This window comes from Cariama cristata, unplaced genomic scaffold (assembly GCF_000690535.1).
Source record: "Cariama cristata isolate BGI_N322 unplaced genomic scaffold, ASM69053v1 scaffold23359, whole genome shotgun sequence".
NCBI classification, from domain to species: domain Eukaryota; kingdom Metazoa; phylum Chordata; class Aves; order Cariamiformes; family Cariamidae; genus Cariama; species Cariama cristata.
The window spans coordinates 1-7,399 of record NW_009636629.1 but is presented as its reverse complement, the minus strand read 5'-3'; positions in this window follow the sequence as shown (position 1 = coordinate 7,399).

The window sequence follows — 7,399 nt, the reverse complement described above, 5'->3', positions numbered from 1 at the left end:
TGCATAAAGTAGATATATGCATACTGTGCATAACAGTAAAGTTTCCATGGTAACAATCCTTAATGCCATGCAGTGAATTACAGGTCTCAGTAGTCATTTATTAGTGTAAAAAACCACGCATGCGTGTGTTCACTACATGCCTTCAGAACTACAGTTACCTACCAGCCACCTAAAGAAATATAAGCTGTGTAGGTACATCATTAGAAGTGGACAAAAGTATTTTGCTAAATTTAGGTCTAAAAGAATTCATAACTTGGATATACATTTTTAAAGATTGCAAGGATGCTTTAATGGAAGTGTAAACCATTACTCTATTACGCTAATAGGAATAATGTACCTCTGTAAGATTATTTGCATAAAACTTGAAAGTATCTTATTTAGATAATATGTCATTACACGGTTCATATAATACAAAGACCTACATTTTGATTGTTTTGTTATCTGATGGAGTGGAGCAGACCTATAGCTACATCATTTGAAGAGACTTAACAAGTTACTTACTCTTTAGTCTGCAATGTCTGCAAAGAGTTATTACAGTATATTAGATAAGTAAATTTTAAGTTTTACATTTGTGTACTGGTATACTGAAACAGCTCTGAGAAACAGCTAGTGCTTTTGTCAAGGGCTAGGAAAAGACTTCAGGCTTATGCCCATGGCTGTGTCCTTTGGCCAGCAATCAGCACTTGTGCAGAGTTATGTTGAGATTACTGAAATCTGCATGAGCACACAATCCTTATTACACATTACAAGACCAGAGTATATAGTTGTTCTCAAGAACACATTTCAAACTAATTCCCTCAGGGGAAAAAAAAAAGAAAAAACCCACATCGAATAAACTTGCAATCATTTTCAGAACATGGAACTAATGTTTTTTCACAGAACTACAATACATTACTCATATATGAATAGCAAGTGGAAAGCACAAATTGAACAAAAATAATTTGCTCTCTGAAAGTGAGAAATAAAAAATAAGGCTTAATTTCAGAGGAACCTACATGTAAAGCTAGTCAGAACCAAGCCTCATATGTTTTAGGAACTTGCAATAGAATTAACAACTGATTTTCAGTTCAGTCCTTCCATAAAAAAAAAAATCATCACTGGATGAAGTTTTCTGCCATAACAAAGTTTTTTGTTGTGCTAATGATTTCAATCATGACTGCAGCCATCATCTGCGTTTCAATTCTGTGATTTAACTCTGTTGAGGAAGGTGGGGAAAGGAGAACAAAAGGGAAAAAAACAGAAGGGGAGGGGTGGCGGAACCAAACTGATCAGATTCTCTGCTGACGTTTAATCTTTCTCATTAATACCTTGTGCGGGAAAAGTGAAAGGCTACTATTCCAATTAAATAGCATTTTTACTTCTCTTTGCATAGTCACAAAAAATTCCAAGAGAAGAAAAGATCTGGGAAAAATAAGATGATGTTTCTATAGTTTTGGGACTGTAGGTAACTTTTTTTTTTTAAAATCCTCTTCAATGAAGTCTGACCTTCAGATGATCCGCAGGCGGTGACGGTTTGTCATTAGCACACTTGTCTTTTAGCGTATAAATCCTGTAAGCCAAGGACTGACCCCACTGATTCCATAATGAACGCAAGGTCTTTTGATCCATATTTTCACATGGATGAGATGTATTTTTATAAGCGCAGCTGGTCTTGAAACACAGCATAGAGCAAGCCTTATCTCAGAGTCCTGTCAATGCTAATGCAGCATCTTGCTTTTCTACCCCAAATAGTAGATTATTATTTCTGTCTTTTTATTATTCTTATTAGAATGTGTTGAGTTGCCTGTATTTCAGTATTTTCACTAGATCACTAGCACAGCAGTTTAAGTTTGGAATAGCTCCACCTATTTTATCTAATGTACTCATACAACTGAAAGTAAGTTATAGCTGTTGATTTTACATTTAGAGTGGCAATTCATGCATTTAGTAAGTCCCTGCTGATACCACAAATTCAACTCTTCCAGAGGTAGCCTTTCCTATTAAGAAAGCCAAAAACTGGCAAAGCCAACACAATGGATTAGTCAGGACTACAATTAGCAACAAGTGAATCAAACCACTACAGTAAGAGGAAAGAAATAGAAGGGTAAGGAAACACTGGCAGGACAAAAACAACAAGATGGGGAGGGGGGAAAGGTGGGGAGGTGACGGGGGAGAAACAGGAGACAGGATAAAAGGACAGTACCTCTTGTTAATTCAGTTCAGGAACTGTTGATTACTACTAGTGTAGAGGGCATCAGGAAAGGGAAGGGAAAAACAGCAACCAAAATGATGAAGATATTAAGCATTATATATTTATAGAATTACTGTCTCTTATACATACACATACATTTCTTCTGTTTTAATGGATAAATATGGTTCAGCAAAAATGTGAATCTTCACATGGGTCATTTTTCATTCTTAGAAAGGAGATTGTTCAACTGAAGGATGAAATAAGGGTTCAGCTATTACAGTGAATGTTTTCCTATGCTATATACTGACAAGTTGGATAACATTTTCTAATGAAGAGAAAACTACGTCTCAAAATTAGAAATGATACAGTCTAACAGTTAATAAAAAACAGCTTGTGCCTACAAAATCCAATTATCATGTGGTATTCTGAACCAAATGTTTGTGAAAACAAAACAATTGAAAACAAATCATCCAAGAATCTTCACTTCTGAAATGTTCCTACCAGTTACTTTGTTAATTAGCCAAGGCTGTCTCAAATAGGCATCCTGTAAATAGGCATTCCAGTTATCCACTTCCATTAACCACCTGTCTGATTACACTTTCAGAAAAAGACAGGAGTGCCAGAGACCATATTGCATTGTTTTGGAGGGAGGTGGGGCTGAGGGGGAGAAAAGAAACATTCAGCCTAACCTACCTACATGAACAAATCATTACTTACCTGGATTTGATGGTGGAACTGCTTTTGCCGGGCAATTATTTGTTCCTGACATTGTTTTTCTACCAGTCTCAGTAACTGTAGCCACCTTGTCTATAAATCACAAAGTAAAATAATTAAAGCACAGTCATATTGTCTCTCTTACTTTTTACTCTAGCTACAAAGTAGTTTTGCAATCTTTTACTTAGGTGTTGACATAATACAAAGTTTAGTAACAGCACAGTGGTTGTCCACCACACAATACATGCAGCCCCCTATCACGTCAATCAATGCAAACAATTCATTATGGACACATTCACTTAAGAAAAGGTCATTCTAGGCAGCAAGGTAACACATCTCTACAATTTAAGTTTGGTTTAAAAACCAAAAAACTAACAAGGGAAGAGAGTTATTCTATTTTTTTAAAAAAAAAAATCAAATTACTTGAAAAGTAGAAACGCTGACAGGAAAGTCCAGTCAAATTTTGGAAAGGCTGATTCCAGTTCAATAAATTATAGGCAATTTTAAAATTGATAATTAAACATTCCTATGTCCAGTGAATCATTCACTTCAATAAGAAACTCTTTCCTTCAACAATCCAGCTAAAGGCCAGGATGCATAACTGTTTAGTAAAAACAAAAAGATAATTAAGAAAAAAAAAAAAATCAAATATATAGGGTTCCTAAAATGTGGCAAAATCTGAATTTTAAAAACTGTTTCATGCTAATGTTTATGGAGCCTGATACTTGAAGCACAGGACATGGGACATAGAATGCATGTGCCTACACACAGACATCTACATTCTTTTCTTGGAACTGTTAAAGAGCACCCAAATTAAGCATCTGTCAAGAGACGGTTTGATGGACCACAGCCAGAAAGCTCAAAAATTCTGCAGGAAGAAGCCCATGGTGTGGAAACATGATGTTCCTTACGGAGACTAAGAATAATGATAAAATTTACAATATAAAGGACAAAAACAACATTAAAAAAAAAAAGGGCTTGAGAGAATTAGCTTACTGAACCTACGTCATGATTTTTGTGTTGGTTTAAATCTGTTAACAAACTAATGGTATAAATAAATAATGCAACTAAAACAAAGCCATTTTTAGAAAGAAAACTTTTAATTTCTAGGATCACTTCAGAACAGTTTGAAGTGCTACAATTTTAAAGGTTTAAATTTTTCAGTTCAAAAACTTGCAATCTTTAAGTATTATAACTTTGAAAAAAAAATTCGCATCCATATTGTAAAATGCTAAGATATTGTAAAACGCTAAGATAAATTGCAATAAAATCCATCCACGTGATTAGTTCATACATTGGAAAACAATTTGTCCCATCATGAAGAATAAACATATATAGAGCTTACTGCTAAACTATATCATCATTAATTGGTCTTCCAACATGCAAAGCAGAGAAATTAATGCAATTTTCTTTCAATAAACCTTAACATCAAATACCTCACAATTCTTCACAATTTCTGAGTCAGCATTTCCAGTGTTCTGGATATCTCGCATAAAGGAGGCAAGCAGCTCAACAGAACCAGGCATTAACGAGGACCCGGTATTCCCTGAGTAACCAGAAACTCCATTGGAATTAGATGAGGGACTTCTAGTGAAACGTGAGGAAAAAGATTTCAATTATTTATTGTGCCAGTTGTCAAACATAGTAGCCTAAATAAAACACTACATATGCTATGCGACCATAAAAGAATTATACATTTAATTTACATTGTGAGCCTCATCACGCTGAAAAAAACACCCCAATACGTTCATAAGAATGAGGATGTTTTTCAAGAAAATGTCAAAGAATCCACAGCATGCTTCATTCTTATCTTACATACTATTAAAACACAGTAGCTTTCCAAAAAGAGAGACAGCATAATCAGCAGATACTACTGCTCACTAGTACAAGTGTCAACGAATGCAGCTTTTCATCAAACCTATGTGCTTCTTCATAGATTCTGAGGTCAGAAGCTTACAGATAAAAGCTTTTGTGTAACAACGATTTATGAAGTCCAAGGCTCTGCCTCCTTTTGAGGAGTTACACATGCAGTAAGCAACTTGTAATTCTCATCTTCATACGTCAGTCAAGAAGAATCTCTCCTAATCTGTCGCTTAGGCCATTAGTCTGTATTTGCCCTTCTTATTCACTGGGAATACCTTGGGCATTGAACAGAAAAACAATTGAATTTTTTTTAGCTGCTGTTCTCTACAAATGACTTAGCATAATGCATGATCTTTCCAAAGAATGATCTCTTACAATTTGTTCAAGATACAATGGGAGGGAGGGGAAACCTAAAAAGACAAAGCAATGGAAGTTACTAAGTTTATAAGGAAAGCTTAACAGTTCTTTCAGTAAGCCTTTTCTCATTAAGGATTATACCTGTAAATGTCAAAAAAAACTAAAATACATTGCAGAGTATTAGGTATTATTTCACCTTAGAAACAATGTTACTGTAAAAATATATTGATTAAACAAAACAAAAACAACAAAAATATTTGCCAGGAATTCCTTCAACATATTACCTGTTACAATTCAAGTTAGACACAGAGCTGTGGGTACTTCTGACATGTGAGTCTGCAGAAGACGAAGGGATTTCTTGCACAGCATTCACCACGTCACAGTTTTCCATATCTTAGTCCCAAGTATGATGTGACCCTGAAAATATAAAGTAGTAAGCATCACCCTCTTATTTCAAGAAGCCATTTGACTTTGTTGTTTGAAGAAACAAAATTTGATTAGACAGTTGCTTCAGCCAAACCACCCCAGAAAGTGCTAGCATTCCACAACCAACCTCTCTTCCTTGTCCTGCGCTATGCTTGCAACCAGGTGCTATTTAGTCAACCTTGTATTGCTGGGACTCTACAAACCAAAGAGATTCCTAGCTGTGCATCACACATCTAGACTGGGCTGTAAAAGGTGTCTGAATCCAAAACATTCCAGGTAGAACAGTGCTGTTGGGGTTTGGTTGGTTAGTTTTTTAAATCTGAGGCTCCACAGATCGCTTTCGAGACTTCTGTGGAAGAGCCTATTATCAACATATTTTAATCTGCTGAATGGGGATCTGTGCCTTCACTGGAAGAAACACATCCACCAAAAAATAAAATTGAGACCCACCGAGTTAGACTGCAGTTGACCAATTCTGCCATTTGTGTGTGTAATATATGGCTTACTTTTTTCACAGAACAGTTGCTTTATTTGTACTAAATAGCATTAATTCAAAAAGTTTTGAAACTGTTTTAAGCTACATTTCTTACCAACTAACATACACAAAAAAAGTAGTCAAATGGGTATTGCACAGCAGTTAAAAATAGCAGCTGGTTAACTGAAAGCATCATAAATAAATAAATACAAAATACTTGTGCGATGGTCTTACAGCACTCAAAGCAGCAGTTTACAAGAATGGCTGTGGAGAGACTAAAATATTTTTCCAGCTTCCACGCTTTCACTAAGAAAACACTTGAAATACATTGATTAACCAGTTCTTCTATAGTGCTTGTTTCAGCATGTTCTCCACCCTGGTGAATTCATCCTATGTTCTAACACTGAAGAAAAATCTTATGATCATTTCACAGATGAAGAACAAGAAGAAACATTAAGAAATATCGTCCTAGTACTCTGTGACAATACCAAGAATAAATCCCTGCTGCCTTAAAGCAGCACAACATCTTCAAAGCACAACCATTCTTCTTTACAGGGCTTACAAGGACATGCTACTGGCTTTTACAGAATTAAGTTTTCATTATTTCTAAGCACATAGAGATGTATCTCTAACAGATAGTTTCAGAAATATAAAAAATTATTTCCACCAGAAGGAAACTGATGGACAACTGTCCCATTTTTCCCTGTTTTACCAGAGCCTGTTTGGCTTCAGCAGAAATGTTCTCCAGGTACTCACTCAAGCTATCTCTTTTGGGTAGGGCTGAAAATGCAAGAATTAGAAGGAAGTTATCACAGATACACATATCCCTTCAACAGAGCTTCTTGGGATAAATGAAAGGAGGAAAAAAAAGCCTTTCTTCTTTTTCTAGTGGTCAGAAGTCTGGAAAACTTGACGGTTATCAGGCACCTAACCTGACAGATAAAGCAGAAGCTGCAAGTGTCACCGTGGCAGCTGGATGGCAATGGCGGGGGCTACACCAGTCACCCCACCTCCCCAGAACGAAATCATGGGTGGCCTATCTCAGCAGCACAGCAGATGGGTGGGACTTAGCTGTGACTTCGTTTCATAACCTCATTAGAAGTCTGCTCGCAATAAAAAAAAATATTAAGTGAGCTATAACTGGGTTGAGGAACAGCTAAGCTGTCATCTATTGTTTCCATAGCACAGAACAGTCCTTATACGGCAAAGTCCCCACATAAAGGAGTAGGATTAAAAAAACCAAGCTGCTAGATATTTCGACTCGTAAGTACCAGTGCTGATTTAGATGCAAACACCTGGGCCAGCACAGACCCGGAGACCGCGTGGTTCGGCATCTCTTCCTGAGCTTTTGATTCCTCCCGTACCGCTAAGGGGTGACAGGGCACCTCGGTCCC